At 45.2% G+C, this 20,178-nt stretch overlaps 2 long non-coding RNA genes across 3 annotated transcripts; one reads left to right on the top strand and one right to left on the bottom strand.

Moving 5' to 3' along the window:
* Window positions 1–791: 791 nt before the first annotated feature.
* LOC306665492 lies at window positions 792–5,976 on the bottom strand. Of its 2 annotated transcripts, none has more exons than XR_013765044.1 (3): window positions 5,662–5,976; window positions 3,450–4,593; window positions 792–2,765 (listed from the first exon to the last, which is right to left on the bottom strand). It is a non-coding gene; the product is annotated as an uncharacterized lncRNA (long non-coding RNA). The 2 variants fall into 2 exon arrangements; XR_013765045.1 differs by having other exon boundaries at window positions 792–2,581.
* Window positions 4,509–13,543, top strand: LOC306665497. The gene is made up of 3 exons (XR_013765052.1): window positions 4,509–4,612; window positions 11,099–11,196; window positions 13,481–13,543. It is a non-coding gene; the product is annotated as an uncharacterized lncRNA (long non-coding RNA).
* Window positions 13,544–20,178: the final 6,635 nt, after the last annotated feature.

The raw sequence follows: 20,178 nt of genomic DNA, 5'->3' as shown, positions 1-20,178 counted from the left end.
AGAGCCAAATTATCCTTCTGAATGTTGTAAGACCCGAGTTGACCCCAAATTGTGCTGTGAGAGGAAACAGATGGGAAAATAAAAGATGTCCTTTTTAAAAGAAATCCTTTCTCATAGCAAGGCTTCTATGGAGAACTCTCCCCATTCCCAAGAACGAGGAGGTCCACGGGAGCCCCGCACAGCTGATTGGCCTAAGCAATCTGCTGCAGGAGCAAATTCGCTGCCTGATCACCGCATTGTAATTGGTTTTGAAAACACATTTGCAAAAATGGCAGGAAGCCAAACCCCCGCTCTCTGCACTGCTTTCCATTCGCGAGGGCTGGTTCCGTTTTTAAAGTATTTTCCTCTCTGTGACCACTAGACTTCTGAAGGGACAAAATAGCCCACATCTTTATGAACTGGGTCCTGGCTTCAGGCAACCTACCCGTGGTAAAGACAACCCGAGCTCAGGATTGCCTATCCCCAGAGCAGGATAAAACTGGCGGAAGTTTGCTCGTGTTGCCTGGAGCTGGTTCAAATAGGAAGCAGATTGGATCATCCTCATGACAATGGACTGAAAGTCCAATAAAAATAGAAATATCTTTCAAAGACCTAGAAATCACATGAGGGCAAGAGTGTGTACATGTGTGTGCTATTTTCTGGTCACATTGCATCCAGAAAGATGGTAGCTTTGGGTTTTTGCTGAGATCCAGTCCTTCCTTCCTTCCTTCCTTCCTTCCTTCCTTCCTTCCTCCCTTCCTTCCGTCCTCCCTCCCTCCCATCCCCCATTCCTCCCTCCCTCCCTCCTTACTTCTTTCTTACTGGGGATTGAACCCAGAGAGGCTTAACCACTGAGCCACATCCCCAGCCCTTTATTATATTTTGTTTAGAGAAAGGGTCTCATGAGTTGCTTAGAGCCTTGCTAAAGTTGCTGAGGCTGGCTTTGAACTCAAGATCCTCCTGCCTCAGTCTCCCAAATCACTGGGATTACAGGTGTGCACCACTGTCTTAGCTTCGGGTCGAGTATTTCCAGTTCAGCGGCCAAGCTCCCTGCCTCAGCTGCACACAAGGAGGAATCAGGTGGGAGTGAGACTTGCTTTCGTCCCAGCGGCTGAGGTCTTTGTGCTGAGACGCTACTGTTGGGATGGGCACTGGAGAGCTCCTCACGGTGCTGGTAGCAGTGTGTGTGCGTGTACAAAGGTGGAAGAAGGCTACAGAATTCAGATCCTCCAAGGTAAGAGTCTTGGTCTTTGTTTTAGCTTTTGTGTTGTGAAGAGTTGCATATGGCTATAAATATGAACGCAACTGGCAAAATCTGCAGATTAAGTAAAACCTGTGAAGGCTATAAAATGCTTTATATACATCCTGCATTGGCAGCGTCTATTCATAGACGCGCGTTCTAGAATTCTCCCTCTTTCTCTGTCTTTTAAAAGCTCCCTCGTTCTGTTTATATGTACTTTTCTCCCCTCACTTTCCTTTCAGAAACCTTATTTTGAGCAGACTAACGGGAGGTGTGTAAGTAGGGTAGCTTTCAAGATTGTATCGTCTCCATCAAAGGGCAGGACTATTCCCTGATGTTGGCCGAGGGATTATTTCACAAGGAATCCTCTGTGACATGTGGGATGACATGACACGTGGGAAAAATAAGGATATAAGTCAATATTCCCTTACCAGCTTCAAAGCTGAAAATCTTTTGTGTAAGTTTTTTTTTTTTTTTTTTTTTTGTTTCTTGTCTATTGTTCTCTCTTTGGAACTGACACCTGGAAAATTCCCCTGCTAATTTGTTCTTGTGATTCTGGCCACCAGCGTGCACGTTCGCAATCTTGGCTGCAGCGGGACCTTGGAGTCTTGCTCCTCCTTGCCCTCCTGGCCCTCCTTTTCAGCAAGGCATAGAAGGAGATTGGCTTTGCTTCAAGACCGGGCAAGTTCAAAGTATTTAAAGCCTCTTGCTCTTTTTATTTTTCAAAGTCAGGAGAGGCTGGAGATCCTGGGCATTGACCTCCATTTGGAGTTTGCAAAACAGAACCTGTGATAGGAACTTTGGTGACTTGTCACAGGTAACATCTGATCTGAACTGGAAAGAATAAACCTCCAAGCCGGGAATGAAGTCCTTCAAATGAAAGGCACATCCCAGGATGGGATTTTAGCCTTGAAAAGACTGTGTAAATCTTAATCTTCAAAATCTCTGACCTGTCTTCCTCCCAGGGCCTGGAGGAAGGCTTTGACAGGAGGCCAGGAAGGAACATTTCAAATATTCTCCACTTGGTTGCTTCTCAGACTTCTGTGTGCGCTCCGTCAAGTCATCTGAACCACTTGTTCAAATACAGATTCTGGTCCCCGAGGTGGGGGTGGGTGGGGCTTGAGATTCTGTCTTTTGGGAAGGAAGTGTGCACAATGCTCAGGAGCCTCCTCCGAGGCCTGAAGGGTCCCCTCTCACTTCCTCGTTGACAGCGAGGGAAGATGGACGTGGGGTGGGCAGGGTGCAGAGGAATTTTCATTCCTTCTGAGGACTCGCAGCCCCACTAGCGTTCTGCTCTTTGCAGGCTTCCTGCCGTGACATTTGGAAAAAACCAAGCCAGGCTGTCCTCTTTTAGGAGCCAGCCTGTGGGAGACGGGGTAGGACAGGTTTCAGAAGGGAATGAGATGAGGCAGATACAGGGACAGATAAAGCCCGACGGAGACAGACAGTCTCTGCTGTGATTTCTGTCACTCTCTATCTCTTCCATCCTTTCCTCTCTGTTTCAATTTCTTTTTTCCCCATCTTGTTTCCCTCATTGCTTTTCTGTCTGTTGGAAGATAACAGAATAATTTCACTAAAGCTCAGAGGTAGGGGGGCTTGGAAAGCAGCCCCTGAGCCCAGCTCTGCCACTGGATGTAGCTGGGAGCTGGGCTGGTTACTTGGGGTCTCTGGGCCTCAGTTTCCTCTTCTGTACCGGGAGCGAGGTTGGTTAGATGACCTCTAGGCTCTTTCCTGTTCCCCAGTGTTAAGATTTATAATCCATGTAAATATGTTTATCTGCTACTCGGGGCAGATCTGTTCAACTTTCAATGTAAATGAGTTAACTGTGAGTCGTCAGGGTTACTGGAGTGCATAATTCCCATTTCTGCAGGCGAGCAGCCGTGTGCTCCGGAAGCTATGGAGTGAGCATCATACCACCCTCCCAGCACCACCCGAGCGTGCGTGCGCGTGAACCACCCTCCGGATTTCTCAGAATTAAAAATCTGTTCTTCTTTAGGGGGTTCACAGCCTTTGTCATTCCAGCAATTTAAAAGATTACCATTATTATGATTCATATCATTGTAGGGGCAGATTCTCATCTTCTGTCCCCAGAGTCAGAACACTCACTTGGAAGCCTTCAGTATAAGCTAGTTGGTAAATAATGTCAAGCATTATGCCTTCTTGACAAAGGGCCCTGTTGCTTTAGGAGAGCTGGTGTGTGGAGGAGAGAAGGTTGGGGGACCCCTCTTACCTTTCTTTTGATTTTCCTGTAAGTCATTTGTGTTGCAAATGCAACAGGCAACAGGTAACCAGATCCCAGAGGGGGAGAAGATAGAGAGTAGCCAGGAGACATGGCAGAGGATGAGGTCTGTCCACCAGTCTGTCACCACCAGGAAGAACCTCAGCTAGACTTGGCCCTCATTCTGCATCTGTAGGGATCATGAAACCAATCGGGAGAGAAGTCAAAATTGTTCTGGAACATTTGACAACGATACAGAAAAACAGGGCTTCACTTAAGGCAGCAGCAAAGAACAGAACTACTGCAATTTAGTGGAAAGACCTTAACTGACTTTATCTGCGATTCTGAAATCAGGCCACACTTCATTCCATGAAACAGAGTAAGTGGACAGTAGGACCTGAAGAAAGCAGCTGCAAAGAAAAAGTGGATCAGACATTCCAAAATTACTCTCCTTGTAAGGACAAGAAGCTAGAACTATAGAAAAACTCCTGGTTAACATGGGGTTACTTCAGGTTACCTTTGTGTGTGTGTGTGTGTGTGTGTGTGTGTGTGTGTGTGTGTGTAAGGATGAGGACAGAGGGAAGTTCTTTATCGTGCCAATGGAAACTGGGCAGTGTGGGAAATTTGGCTATGATTTCTGTAATTCTGACTTCTAGGAAGGTCAGATAACAACTTAGTCTTGGTTTGGTTCATTTGGAATTTTAGTACAGGAGTCTAGTCCTGACCAATGGCTTCCTGTAATTTTTACTTGACAGTAGCTAGGGGCACTTTAGAGATTGCTTCTTAGGGATGGTGACAAACAGAGGGTCGACATCTGTGTTGACACCGAGTCACAGGTCCCTGGGCACCCAAGGTCCCTTAGCTAGTGAGGGTGGTGATAAGAGAGCAGCTCTGAACCCCAAGCATCCCTTCACTGGGCGGAACCTGTGGGACCAAGCAGCTCACACCTGGAGGGCTGGGAGGAGGCCCTCTGACGGAAGGTGGCTGCCTAAGAACCCGTGCGGGAGGGCACGCAGGTCATCACTTGCCTTCGCTGGACTTCAGCCTCGACCCTCGGACCTCGAACTGCAGCCACAAATAAGCAACTAGCCAAGCCAAACATGCCAGTCAAGAAACCTGTTCCCAGAACTGCTACTTCAGAGAATTTTCAGTACACCTGTGGAGGGAGGAGACAGGTACACTAAAAGGAGGGGAGAAAACTGCCCTGGGGGGCGGGAAGTGCTGTGGTGCGGGTGTAGGTTTGTTGTGATTTTTCTCTTCTTCATTTGTCCGTGAGCTCTTCTAGCTGAAGATCCTTCTGAGGGTCTCTGTAACGCTTCTCAGGTGTGGTCCACGTTCATACACCTGATAAAACCTTTCCTAGGGGCCAGTGCTTGGAAAACTCCTGGCCAAAGGCCCTGTCCTGGTTCATTTTCTTCCCTTTCTCTCTCTCTACCCCACTCTCCTGTGCCGGGGGTGGAGCCCAGCGCCTCACCCATGCCGGGAATTTGCCCGGCCATTGAGTTAACTAGCTCTTCCTCAGGCTCCAGGCCTCTGCTTACTCGCTTGCCTGGTTCCAGAGAACTCTCCTCAACGCAGCCAGAGAGATCAGTCGGAACTGCCCCCGTCAGGCGACCAGCTCACTCTTCTGAACCTTGCATTGAACTATTCCCTTGCTTTGTGGAAATGCATTGTACCTACCTGGATTTACAAATGAACATTTACACATATATATTACATAAAGATCTTTCTAAAAATACCTTGTTAAACTTTAGTTGCCTTTAACTGTATGAAAAGTTGATCAAGCGGCGCACTGTCTTCTGGGACTCGCTTTCCTCAGGCAACGGTCTGTTGCAAAGATGCACTCATGTCGCTGCACGTGGTGGTAATAGATTTGTTTTCATCACTTTTTAATATTCCATTGTGTGAATCCGTCATTGTTTATTTATCTGTTCTCCTGTGGCCTTGTGGTTGCTTTCAGAGTTTTGCTAATGAAGCAGGACTGCTGAGCGTAAGGACTGCTTTTGCCTTTGAAGTCTCTTTGTGGCCTGGCCCTACCTGACTCTTCACCTCCGCTCATTTCTCTCTCCCTCATTTTCTGTGCTTCTCCCCATCCCGGCACAGTACAGTGGAAGAAAGAAAGAAGGATGTGCTCAAGAAATTGAACTAGGTCACTCTTTCTGTCCCCCTTCCCTGTGTTGACAAACCCCAGACAGCGGCTAATCGACACTTCCTCATCTCTTACCTGATATTCCAGGGCGGGAGATCAATGCCTGTTTCGTGTGTCTATGGCCCCGGTACCTCCGCCCTGGGCTCCGCTGGGCTCACCCTCTGCAGCACACGGCGTCTGTGGAGCAGCGTGGTTTACACCTGCTCTTCAGCAGGGGCTGGCCTCTGCCGTTCACACTCGTACCCCCAGACCCTGTAGCTTTGCCTGGCACAAGTAGGAACTTGATTTAGATTTCCAAATGAATAAAAGTCATCTGGAGAATCCTTAAGCTAAGTGAAATAAGCCAGACTCAGAAAGTCAAGGGGCAAATGTTTTCTCTCATATGCAGAAGCCAGGACTGAAAAAGGGGATCTAGTGAAAATAGAAGGGAGGTCAGGAGAGAAGAAGTGGTGGCCCAAGGGCGGGGGGGGGGCCGGGGGAAGGGAGGGGGGAGGGAAGGGGGAGGAGCTGTGAACTAGGGTGACTGAAGTGCACTAGTGCAGGTGTGAATTTGCCGCAGTACCTTCCGGTTTCATGTATCGCTATAATGCACCAACTCACAAACAGATCAATGACTAGAAAGAAGACCCATGGAGTAGAGGGGGGGACGGGGAAGCAGAGAGGGGAGGGAAAGAGGAAGTACTGGGATCTAAATGGGGCACATTATTTTATATGCGTTTATGAATCTGTCCAAATGAACCCCACTATTATGCATGATTCTAATGCACTAAAAAAAAAAAAAAAAAAAAGTCATCTACAGGGTTTAGGAAAGCAATGGAAATCTCAGGGAGGGCACGTAAGAGAAGCAGGCTCCTTCCTTGAACTCCAGAGCAGGAGAGGTGAAGCATGTTCCCTCCGGGGTCAAAGTCAGCATCTTAGACTTTGTAGGTCTCAGGGCCTGGCAGATGTCCTCAACCGTGCTGCTTCGTGAGAGGAGCCACAGTGACATATAAATGAACAAGACTGGCTGTGTGCCAACCGAACCTTGTTTTTAGACGCTGTAACTTGAATTTCATATTATTTTAATTTTCCCATGTGATGCAATATGATTCATCTTATGAAATATGATTCTTTAGGTTTTTTTTTTCCAGCCATTTAAAAATGTGAAAGTCATTCTTAGCTCATGGGCTGTACTTTAAAAACAGGTGGTTGTCTGGCATTGACCTGTGGGATGTGGTTGGCAAAACCTGCTCCCGTGTAGCCTTACTGGAAGGACCTGGGGTTCCAGTCAGCTCCCAGTCACTGTAAACTAGCAATCAAAGAGAGTGAGAAAGGTCCAGACCTAGTGCCCAATTTCACACATTTAAAGGTACTTTAACAAACAAAACAAAACAAAACAAAACAAAACAAAAAAACTTTTCTCAAAAAGTTGCCAAGTGCCTCCCCTGTTGCAGGGTATTGAAATGGAAGCTCAGCCACTTGAAAGTGCATCCTATGACAACCATATCATCTCCCCCAAATTGCATAATAAAGAAACTGCCCACCCACTCACTCGTCACCCTCCCCCCAGCTGATTCATCCGGGCACCACAGGCCCCAGCTGGGCTGACATCACCTGCTCCATCTACTTTGGTTTGAATGCAGGCGTGGATTCACCAACCTCACCCACGAACTGGGAAGGCAGAGCAACAAAAAAAACCAAACAAACAAAGGCTTCTGCTTTGCAATATTTGTTAATATAAAGGCGTGTTGACATACTTTTTAATCTGTCAGCAGACAAACCCTGGAAGGTAGCCCACGCTGCCGGCGTGTTAACTTGTTCTTGCTCACTGATATGGAAATGCTAATTCACTGGAAGGGCTAGACACGGGTGCACTTCTGAGAAGGCAGTGGCAGTGTGCAGCCTGGGCGCGTGCCATCAGGGGCTGCAGAGAGGAAGGGAGGACACGTGGGCACTGTGGTCCTCTCACGTCCTGTGTTGTCCACGATGGCAGAGGAAGATCCTTGACTTACCCAGAGGCACCTGTAGACACCACAGACTCTCCCACTGGAAGGACACTGGGAAGGTCATCTAATCCTGCTCTCCGCACTTAAAATCCCATTCAAGTCATGTTCTGGCCTCTATTTGAAGGCTGATGGTCTTTGGGCGCTAGTGTGTCCCTTGGTGGACTGTCCCCAGACAGCTGGCACTTACTGATCAGAAGTTCTCTGGAGAGACTGTCGGCCCATTTCCTGGTTCTGTTCTTTGACAGGCCTCACGAGTGCTGTACAGACCTGATGGCATTAATCAGGATGCCTTCAGCCCAGCTACCGTCATCTTCCGCCTGATCTGGTGTCCTTAATTCTAGTCTGGCCCCAGTAACCCATTCTCTACCCAGAGGCCAGAATCATCTTTTAGAAGCAGAAATCAGATCCTATCACTTGTCTATTTATCCAAGGGATTGCATTCAGAATAAAATTCTAATTTTTTTACTCTGTTATGGGTTGAATTGCATCCCTACCCCTGAAAAGATGCTGAAGTCCTAAGTCCCTAGGAATGTGACCTTATTTGAAAATGGGGTCTTTGCCCATGATCAGAGTTAAGATGAGGTCAGTTAGGTGGACCTTACTCCAACAAACAGGTGTCTGACAAAAAGGAAAATCTGACATAGGGGCAGACAGCCACGGAGGGAAGACAACGTGAGGTGGGTCGGGAACCCCTGTACACACTGAAAAGTGCCCTGCAGCCACAGAAGCTGAGGAGGAAGTATGCGAGCGATCTGCCCTCACAGTCCTCAGGAGGAGGGGGCCCTGCAGTCCCCTCCAGACTCCAGAACTGGTACGAGTAAGGTTGTGTTATTTAAGCTTCTCATTTATGGCACTTTGTTACAGCAGCCCTCGGAATCTAACACACCTGCTCAAACCTGCTCATAATGCCCAGCGTGATGAGGGCCCTCCTTCTCCAGCCTCACCTTAAACTGCGCACACCCGACGTGCTGTGGTTTAGGGTTTCTTGATTGAGACATCACTGAACAGCTGCCCCAATGGCACTGGGAAAAGTGTGTGTGTGTGTGTGTGTGTGTATTTTGGTTGCTAGTACTCAGGGCTTTACTGGCGTTCAACGACGGGAGAGACCAGGGATGCTGGAAGTCCCCAGGTGCAGGCAGCAGTCACACGCTCGTTGCTACTGGTGGCCCCACCGGGACTGCTGCCCCTCACTGGCCTTCCTTCAGTTCTGCGGGTCTTCCCCTACCCTCCTGTCTGTGCATGGGCCGTCCCTCCTGCCTGGAGTGTGACCTGCTTGCTCTTGACAGGGTTTAGTGCTCAATTTAAATGTGATCTTCTCAGAGATGTTCCCTGACTGCAGGGTATTTTCTTATTCACTTCCTTTCATGTTAGTCTTAAAAAAAAAAAAAAACAAAACAAAACTCTCCTGCACCGATGGCATGCTATTTTATTTTTTTAACCTGTTGGTTTACTTTTCCCCTCTCACTAGTGCAAGCTTGGTGGGAGCAAGGACCACGTATGGTTGCCTAGGATTCAGAGCCAAGCTTGGTACCCAGTGGGTGCTCACATATAAATGTCAGGTGCATGAGTGAATCAGGAGTCCTGATGGAGGTAGGGTGGGTACCAATAAGGAATGGGTGGGATGTGGTGGCAGTGATTGACAGCAGCTGAGCTTCCTGAATGGAGAAGTCCATGCAGCAAGGGTGCATGGAGTCCTGGAGGGTTTTGGTTGGAGCACCTTCTCCCCTTCTTCGTACACTAGAGTTCATGATCTCCAAGATGGTGGAGATGGAAAATGGAGCTGGCTTTCCTATGGATGTCAAGTTGGCTTTTATTGAATTACTAGGATCATTAGGGGCCAGGTGGGGAGGACCCAGCTATAAAGTTGACTTTAAGAAAGTCAAGCCCCCTGCTTCTGTGGATATCCCTTCCTTGTCCTTGAGGCAGCTGGACACTGCTGAACAGCACCTGGACTTCTCCAGGGTGGTCAACTTTCTTTTCAGGGACTTGTTTCTTTTTTGAAAAGAGACAGAGCATATATTCAGCAAGCTTTTACAAGGACCTTCAAACTGGGTCATTTCGAAGGACATACAGTAACCAAAACAAGGTTATATTTTTCAAACCAGCTGTGGATTTATTTTTCCTGTAGAAACCTTCTATTTTGCTCAGTTTTCTTTATATAAAGTTTCGTTTTCCATCTTGCCCCGGACTCAGAACTCCGGAGGCAAGGGACACCGCTCTCAGCTGGGCGGGGGCGGCCTGCGTTGTAACTCTACCTCCACTGCTAATTTGCTGGGTGACCTTTAGTGTTTTACTTAACCCCACAAGGCCCTCAATTATTCTATAGAAAACTCGAGGAGAATCCGTTACACCCCAGGGGACTGGTGATGGTGAAAGAAGAAAATAGTATGTGAGTGCACACCAAGGAACTTTCTGGATCAACTTTGTTTTTCTTAGTTATGTTATTTCAACTCTCTCCCCAGGCCCTTTCCTCAGGGGCAGCCTTCACTTTTCCCTCAACCAGGTTTCCCAGACTTTAGTCATTTGGGTACTGAATTCGCAATCTGTTGCATACTGGAGTACTAATTGCTTTATTAATTGCTTAATGTTTTCTTATTTGACTCACTTCTAAAATGCAAATCGGTTTATTTAAAAAGGGAAAAGTTATATCCGTGGACAAGGCAAAGAAAATCGTAAGTTTGTCAAGTATTTTTTTTTTCTTATACACGTTTGTATTATTATATGATCATTAAAATATAAAAAGTTAACACCAACCTCTAGTACATCCATTATGGAAAACAGTAGTATGGATATTCCTCAAAAAAGTTAAAGGCTGGGCTACTCTGATCCAGCGTTCCCAACTCTGGGCATATATCCAGAGGAAATGAGCTCAGTATGTTGGAGAGATATCTGCTTTCCCATGTTCATGGCAATACCGGTCACCATAGCCAACACTTGGAACCAACGTGAGCGACCATCAGTGGATGATCGGATAAAGAAAATGTGGTGCATACATATGCAATGGTGTTATTCAGTCATAAAAAGAAGGAAATTCTGTCATTTGCAACAACATGAATGACCCTCGAGGACATCATGCCAAATGAAATAAGCCAGGCACAGATAGAAATATTGTGTGATCTCATATGCAGAATCTAAAAAGTGGAATTCATAGAAGTAGAGAGTAGAATGGTGGATCCCAGAGATGGGGGTGGTGGAATCTTTGGTCAGAGGGCACAAAATTCCAGTGAAACGGCAGGAATAAGTTCAGGAAATCTGTTGTACAAATTGGCGACTGCAGTTAATAATGTCAACGTACTGTACACTTGAAAATTACAAAAAGAGTAGATTGCAAATGTTCTCAGGATAAAAAAAATGCCAAGTGAGCATGTAAGGGAGTTTGTCATTCCTACGTATGTAAGTAGTTCAAAACATTATGTTGCATACCATGCAAACATACAATTTTTATTTGTCAGTTCAAAGGAAAACCCAGTATCTGAGAGTCCTGGCTCAAGTAACCCTTCCTCAAGGTCAGTTTCCTTCACTCACAGGTTGTGTCAGACCCCCATCACGTATCTGCACGTCCTCTTTTGTGACACTCTCACGTCTTCTTACGATTACCACCTCACATCTGGCTCCTCCACCAAAGGTAAGCTTCAAGAGGGCAGCACCAGGGCTGGTGTGTACACGGTCTAATACACACCCGGTAAATAAGAGACGTTCAAAACATTTTCATGGGATGAAATTAAAAAGTCCATCTGTGTGCCAACCTAAGGCTCTTGAGACCGCTGGTGGGAAATCTCAGTGCCCGAGACCTTCTTTCTTTTAGTCTTGTGCTTTCCAACCTGGGGACAATTGTGGCCTCTTGTGAGTGGTCAGGCCAGACGAATGGGAGTGGTGGACACAGAGTTAGAAATCTTCGACTGTGGATCCAAATTTCAAAGATTAAATTGTGAAGGAGAGTAAAAGCTTAGAGCTCTGGAATTGTCAAAGCTCTAAGTTCTTGGGATGTGTAACTAATGGTTAGTTGGCAACATATTTCTCTATCCCAACAGACTTCTTCCCATTCAAGAGTATTCTGCAGGGAAGTTTTACTGTTGTTGATGTCAGTGCCCAGATAGCAAGGAACCTTCCGTGGAGTCCCCAGAGGAGGCCCTGAACCTTCTTCATACCTGTCGTTCTCTTGACCTTCCGCACCTGGTTCTGTTAGAAGTTTCCACAAGTTTCTGAATGTCTGAGAAACAGCCATGGCACCTGCATTGCAGAAGTCTTGGCAGGTGTCTGGTTCTGCATGGGTACCAAGTCTTTGACAGTGGTTTTCTAGAAAAAATGATGTGCTCCTTATCTATTTGCTAATTCCTTCCACATATCACAAGACTTTTCTGTAAATTCCCATCAGCCTTGACAAAGTTATCTTGTAGACTTATGTAGTGATTTTGATGGCTGCACAGAGCTGTTTGTCTTGTTCAGAACTAAATTAATAACACCACAGTGGCACCTATTTTAGCACCAAATTTCTTAAACTCTCCTAATATACTAATCAGCATGTCAGTGAAATAGTTTTTTTTCTGGATAAAGACAAGCCTGGTGAAACGGATTAGACATTCACGTGGCATTGCATAATTCTGCATGCCAGTACGGTGCATACAATTTGCATTAATAGCCTGTACTGGAAGCTGCTGCTCATAGGTTTCTCTCATTAGGTCGAATATGGAAGATTCCAGACTGTCAATCAATTACAGTAATTTCCTTTTCCATATTTATTCCATCACTATCATTGACAGCTACCATTAAGTGACATTAATACAATACAATATCATCTTGCATTTCTACAGGAGCATCTCGGGATGCCTAAGAGTTCCTCTCCAGCCAAGAAATCATATTATAAAGGAAAAAGTGCCCTCATTCTCTAAGAAGAAAATATGCTTCCAATGCTTTGAATACTGTGGGAGTTGTCCAGAATCTCTGGAAATGTTCTTAAATTCTGGGCAAGGGTATTTGTTTTTCTGTTGTCCCCAAATACACAGACTGTGACTCTAAGGACTGGATGGCTTCATGGGCAGTGATGACTTTCTAAGGAGCATTTTTAACCCCACATCCCTTCTTGCCAAACCTGGGCTGGTGGGGCCCTTGCAGGAGAATTTATTTTGTTAGATGACCAGCAGTTGCCTCCTGCCACTATTTCTCCCCCTGCTCCTGTTCTCCTTGCTTTGCACAATCACTTTAAATGCAATTAGTGACCTTGACTCAGGAGGATGGGCCAAAACCCTCCTTTGCAGATAGATGATGCATATGTGCCATTTGCCAGAGCTGGCTCGTTCTCACTCTCCTTCTCTCTCTCCTGTAGTCAGCAATGATCAGGTTGTGCTGCCTAGCACCCATCTCTGGGGTCCAGGTGTCACTGACTGGACATGTAAATTAATCCCTTGTTCAACTTCGGATGACACTCTTTTGCAGATAGGGCACAGAATGCCCAGTTATACTCATTTCATATAAACAATGATTTTTTTTTCACATATACATGCCCCATATTGCATGAGGCACATACAATGATTTATTATTTATCTGAAGTTCAAATGTTACTAAATACCCTCTGTTTTATTTGCTACATCTGGCAATTCCACCCATCAGGTGACTCAAAGGCCTACGAACCAAGCAAACCAAGCTTCTGAGATGTTGGGAGAAATCGAATCAAAGCAATATGTCCACATTGAACTGAGGTATTCATGAAGCGCTGTGCTCTCAGCTGTGGGAGATGCAAAACTGTCAGACCTGATAAGAAAACAGGATGAGAAGGAATGTCTGCAGGCCACAGGAAGGCCATGGTGCTGCTGCCAAAATAGGCTTAGGACCTCCAGAAAAGCAAACTGGCATTTAAAAATGGTTTGTAGTGGTTTTCTTTATCCGTGACCTTTTGTGATGTCTTCTTACAGTGGGGACTTGTGCTTCAAAGCTACAGAGAAGGCTAGAGACCAGAAAACAAAGCTTTCTGACTTAGCTCTTGCCTTGGTCTTTTATTGCCCTGGTAAGTACACATCATGTTGATTGACAATTTAGAGAGAGCCTGGGAGTAATAACCAGTAGGTATTTGTGGAGTTGACAGCTGACAAATTTTTGAGCAGGAATTGCTTGATGAAAGATTTTTTTTTTTTTTTTTTTTGGCCTAGACTAGTTTGGAAGCATCGCGGGAAGGAGTCCTGAGGATTCAAGCCCCTTTGGATAACTAATAACAACAAAATCATTCTTCTACTCCAATTGGTCAGTGTTATACACTGGGACAACACCCAACACCCAACATCACCCTCCCTCCTCTTCCAACAACCTCAGGATCTGGCACCCTAGGGCTCAGGTGTCTTCGGTACTCATGGTTATTACAGCAAATTTCTTAAGCTATTTCTTAAGCTATTTCTTCAAATTTATTAAGCTATTTCTTCTGAGAATGGGGATGATTGTATGCTATGAGGGGTGTAAGAAAACTAGAGGAAAGAATTGTGGCAGAAAGAAGACAGTATTAAAAAGTGAATTAGAGACTAGCACTTCATTTGAATTTTTTTTACCCCTGACCAGCTAAGATTTGTGCAGTTGGGAATAAGAAAGCATCTTGGATTCAGCATCTGCTATGAGCCTGTATTAGTAAGTTTTCTGTTACCATGACAAATACTAGAGATAAATCATCTTAAAAATAGGAAAGGATGCCAGGCATGCTTGTAATTTCAGCTACTCAGGGAACTGAGACAGGAGGATTGCAAGTTGAAAGCCAGCCTCAGCAACTTAGCAAGGCCCTAAGCAACTTGGTGAGACCCTGGCTCTAAATAAAGAAATAGAAAGAGCTGGGGAGGTGGCTCAGTGGTTATGCAGCTCTAGGCTAAATCCCCAGTGCCAAAAAAAGAAAGGCTTATTTTGGCTCAAGGTTTCAATCCATGGTCAGTAGGTGCTGTTGCCTTTGGGCCTGTGGTGAGGCAGCACATCCCGGCAGGGAGCGTGTGGTAGAGTGAAGTCCTTGCCTCACAGCAGCTGGGAAACAGAGAGAAAAAGGAGGGCTTGATAGCTCCTGCAAGGGTACCCCGCAGCCCCCACCTCCCAGAGGTTCCGCCACCTCCTAATGGCGCCACAGGCTGGGGATCAAGCCTTCAACACATTCGGCCTTGGGGACAGTCATCCAAACCATAGCACCACTTACATATTGTTTCTGTTATATACAAGCAAGTTTATCCCTATTTTAATGACATTGTTAGCAGTAATGTTGTGGGGCGCAACTTAAGAACAGCCCAATCACCACTGAGAAGTCTGAATCTGGGAGTCTTTATTAGCCGGCCGGCTGACTGTCACACAATGCCCAAAGTGGCTATTGGGAGAACAGCCCTGACCATAGGGTTGCAGGGGGTTTTATACCATCAGTCAGTACATCAGTCATAAGGGTCTATTGCTATGATTCAAAACTACAAACTAACATCATGAGATCTAAAATCATAGGCAGAAGGGGAAGTGGGTCAAAACGACCTTTGTTGGGTACAAGTTAAAGAAAGTTTACTAACATCTAGGCAGTCGCTGTTAACATGGTACATTGTCTAAGAAAAATAGGAATCAAAAAGAGAACAGTTTCACATCATATAAGAATTGCCATTTTGTGTTGCCAAACCTGTTATGCTAAGCGACTGTTGATGGGCACAGAGACGTGGTGTTCCCACAAGAGAAGCATTTCCTACATGACATGGAGTCTCAGGTTAAAATGGAGTCTGTCTGGTCATTCCCCATGTAGCCTGGCCTATAACATTTCCATAGAGTCAAATATGTCAACCTGTCCCAGTAAGAAACTTTCTCAAGAGTACACAGGAACCAAGGCAGAACCAGGCTTGGAGAATTGGTCTTCTAGCTCCCAGTCTTGGTCTACTTCCATCTCCCTGATCTCTTGAAAACCTGCCCTGCAAACTGCCCATCTAGTCTACTGTTGTGCTTGTGGACACAACCAACCCTTTACTCTGTGTGTGTGTGTGTGTGTGTGTGCGCGCGTGTGAGATATTTTATTTTCCTGTTTAGTACAAAAAAGAAACTTACATCATGGATTCACTCTAAATGATAATAAAGATCTTACCTGCCCCTGTGACAGGATTTAATTGTGAAGGTATAAGGTTCTAGATTCACTTCCATTTTTCATTTCTTACAATGGCCAACCCTTCTGGAGAAAACAGTATTTCAGATACTGGCAATGAGATCACTGGCAACTTGGTAAAAGGGTAAACCATGATATTTTACAGAAAGAAGAACTATAGTCAGATGATATCCCTTAGGAGGAAGCACAAAGGACCAAGCAAATAGATGTCATCTTTTCATGACACGGAGATTTGTTTCTGAGGCTTTGGAGATCCAGGGAGGAGAAAAAGATGTCAAGGCTGAAATGACCTTCGTGGGACCTAAAGGTGAATGTGACAATACCCTGGTGATACCCCAGGCTATCAGGCCTCTCTTGCAGAGCCTGTCCAGAAACCAACAAAGGAGTATGTGACTCAGGAATTTCAAAATTTACTAAGAGAAGAAGGTACTCCTCTACCTCCCCACTTCTCCTGTGTTTGGTTTTGGTGCTGGGGGTTAAGCCCAGGGGCACTTCACCACTGACCCCTACCCCCAGCCCTTTTTAGTTTTCATTTTGAGACAGGGTCTCACTTAGTTGCTTTTATGATCTTGTTAAGTTGCTCAGGTTGACCTTGAACTTGGTTTTTCACATCTTAAATAATTAATGGTTAATAAAAGGGCATCGACTGCAGGCTATGCTTTTGCCCTTGTGCCAATTTTAAAGCAGGGCTCTGCGGTAGGACATTCCCCCAAAGAAAATTTGTTCCACCAGGGAGACAATGAGGATCCTACCAAAGATTGTATAAGGAAGACCAAAGAGGGAGTTGACATCTCATAATGCTCATAATGTCATTCTCTAAATCATTATTAGATATCCCTTTCTAATTCTATTCTCAACTGTTGGTCTTTAGGTCTTTAAAATCTTCTGCCCAGTAGTTTCTAGAATGTTCTCTTTTAGAGAATTCTTCCCCTCTGCTGATGGCTCTGTTGCCAAAAATTTAGCTTCATGTTTCTCAACGGGGCACCTACAGGCCTGGAGACTCAGCCTTGATCTGGTTTATCAAAGCATCTTCTGCCAATTGCATCCCTTTCCTGGCAAGCAATTTGGGTAACAATGGCTAAGAAAAGTGAGATTTTTCTCTTTTAAAAAAAATTTTTTTTAATTTGTTCTAATTAGTTGAACGTGACAGTAGAATGCATTTATACATTTTGATAGATCATACATGGAGTGTAATCTCTCATTTTACTGATTGTTACCTATTGTAGGATTGGTGAGATTTTTCTTTGTATTGTCGCAGGAACATGATTTACCAAGGAACACTATCTGGCAAAGTTTACCAGGTGCTTTGGATTTCCCAATCCTTAGGCTGTCTCTGTATTCTTACCCAAGGCTAGAAGTCAGTCTTGGTGGCAGTGAAGATAAATGGAATCTTGTCCAGCCACATTTTCAGGATGACTTCAATTCCTTCTCCACCTCTAGGTGAAAGGTTTCCGAAGCACTCCGAGTGGATGTTTCCCAGGAGCTGAGAGAGAAGCTGGGATTTTTTTTTTTTTAACTTCCCCATCCATCCCATCCATAAGGAGTGCCCAGTGATCTTTCATGCATCCCTTTACTTGAGGGCTGCCCTCCTTAGCAATTTCCCATGTCACTTGTAGAGACCATGAACTTGGGCTTCCACTGTGTGGGGACAATTCCTTTCTGTCCACACTAAACCTCAGATTCTAAGATCTTGGAATTACTGCATGAATTTCCAGACTTTGATATCATGCTCTTGGGATGCAGAAGGTAATTGATCCTCGTTGGTCTACATCCCTGGGGGTCTTCATGGTGTTTGCTCCAAAGCTGGCTTATCAATACTGTCCTCCCGTGGCAACGCAGGCTCCTGTGCTTTATTTTTTGCACAAACAGTGCTCCTTAAGATCACATACCTTTGAAGCAAAAATCAGGCTTGATGTGTGCTTGACTGCAGTAGGAGGTAGTGAAGATCTTCTGTTAAATAAAGCTGGACATTTCAGGATGTGTCGCTGGGTGATGGACCCGCCTTTCCAGAGGCTGCTGTGCTTTGCTGATGGTCAATTTCCTTCCCTGAAGGACTATTTAGTTTACTTCATTTTTCGGCCGTCATTTTCCAGAGCTGAGTGAGCCCTCTTCTCCTTCAGACTCATCTCCCTGTGATATGCTTTCATTACTGCATCATTATTTTATCAGGAATTCTGCTCAGGACCCCAAGGTTTGCTGCTGCTTCTTTTACCGACTGGCCCTCTGGTGCCTTCCTCTCCACAGACATTATCCGCAGTCACGCGGTCTCACACGTGATGCCTGTCAGGCCCGGAGCTTGGGCTGCCCAAGCCCTCCCCATGCCCCTCTGTCCCCGCAGGACCTTCCTGCAGCTCCCTCTGCCACATTTACTCCACGTCTTCTTGCTCACTGGGCTTCATTTCTACCCTGTCATCCAGGGGTAACAGTTCAATGATCTTTCGCCTTCTCTGTCCACTGAGTTCATTTACAATTTACAATCCAAACAGTTTCTGGCTGTCAGCTTGCCTGACCGTGACCTCTGATATTTACTCTGCTGTCCCCTTCCTTCAAATCTCACCTGTCATTTTTCATTTCTGCAGTTGTCAATATCCTTCCCACATCGTTTCTTTTTTCTTTCTTTCTTTTACTTCCTCCTTCATCTTTCTTGGCTCCCACTCTGTTTACTTTTTGATTTCGAAGGACTATAGATTTGCAAAGTGCTGCTATGATAGCAAAGATGATCCAGGGTGATCCCACGTGCCCTGTCCCCAGTTTCCCCCAGTGATCACCTCTTACATGATTATAGTCCTGCATCAAAATCAAGACATTGACATCAGTACCATGCAAGCGCACCGTTCCTCTCCGTTTTATTACACGTGTACATGCAGCAAGATACCACAAAGGCTCCCTCATGATATCTTCTGTGCTTTGGATAGTGTCCCACAAAGGCCCTGTGTTGAAGGCTTGGTCCCAGGCTGTGGTGCTATCGGGAGTGGGTAGAGCCCTGAGGAGGTGGGGCCCAATGGGAGGGATTAGGTCACTGGAGGTCTGCTTCCCAGCTGCCATGAGGTGAGACACTTTGCTTTACCACATACCCTGTCCTGTGATGTTCTGCCTTACCACAGGCCCAAAGGCAACAGGCCAACTATTCATAGACTGAAACCTCTGAGACTATGAGCCAAAGTAACCTTCCCTCCTTATCTACTTGATTATCTCAGGTATGTTGTCATAGTCTCGGAAAGCTAACTAACACAGTATACTTTCATAATCAAACCACACCTATCATCTCTAGGCCCCTGGCAACCACTCATCTTTTCCCCATTCTACAATTTAGTCATTTTCAGAGTGCTATCTAAATGGTGTTGTACTGTAAATGATTCATTGAAACTGGTTCTTTTTTCTTGCAGCATAATGCCCTTGAAGTTCATCCAAGCCATTGTGTGGATGAATGGTTCTTTCTTCTTTTATGGCTGAGTAGAATCTGTGGAATGGATGTACTGCATTTACCTTTCCAAGGACATTTTGTTGTTTCCAGTTTTTGGCTTGCAGATAGTCTTTGCTCTCATTTTATCTTTTTCTTCCAGATTGCTACTCTCTGGCAGGTTTTTGTAGGAAAAGAAAGTCATGGGAGAGGAAGACTTACCTGTCAGTTCTTCTTCCTAATCAAGGTTCAGGTTTAAACCAGAGTGATTGACAAAGGAGAGAAAGTGTTTCCTTTTCAGAAACTGCCCTGGCATTCTGGCATCTGGACTTAGACCTCTTGTTCCAATTCTTGCTTGTCAGTCAATGCCCTGCTCAGGGTGAATGCACTAGGTCAGCCTTCTCAGAGGTGTTCCAGTATAAACCTTGATCACAAACGAAAATCAGACTTAGTTATTTAAAATTGGAATTTAATTTAAAATGACTACATTGTTACAGAGGCTTGGCTCCTATTCAGGAGAGCCTTCGAGTTATTTCTGGCAAAATGTATAGCAGCTAGTAGCCTTTAGGACTCAGTGTGCCAGGGAAATAGGACACAGGGAGCTTCAGCTTTTGACTGAAGGCTGGGTTACTTCATGGCCTTTGCTAAGGAAAAAAAAAAAAAAAAAAAAAACAAAACACCTCACAGACTAATTTTCCAAAGTTTAAGGTTCCAAATTTTGTTACCCTGCATGGGTTTGAGAAGAACTCCTCTGCCCTGGCCAAGCTGGTGGCTATTTTGGGGCACTAAATGAGAGGATTTCCTAACATTTTTGGCATGCAGTATTGAAGGTTGTCCCAGGGTTCCTTTCTGTGAGAAACTTGGCTTCATTTTATGTTTGAAGAGTTCCTGTATTTGCATAAAGCCCAGTTGAGGTGGTTACATGGCAGAGACATAAAAGTGTAAATATTTAAATATTACGGTATATTTTACAGACTTTCCGAGTGAAAGAGGTATTTAACATGTGTGAAATAGAAGTTTGGATGGGCAAAACAAAATGTTCTCTTTCTTTTTCTTTCTTAAAGTCTGGAAGAATTTGGAAATGTTGATATTTGAAACAATAATCAGAATCTTCACTATTT

The sequence above is a fragment of the Sciurus vulgaris genome (assembly GCF_902686455.1).
Source record: "Sciurus vulgaris genome assembly, chromosome: 7".
NCBI lineage: Eukaryota > Metazoa > Chordata > Mammalia > Rodentia > Sciuridae > Sciurus > Sciurus vulgaris.
This window is presented reverse-complemented; position numbering and strand designations above follow the sequence as displayed.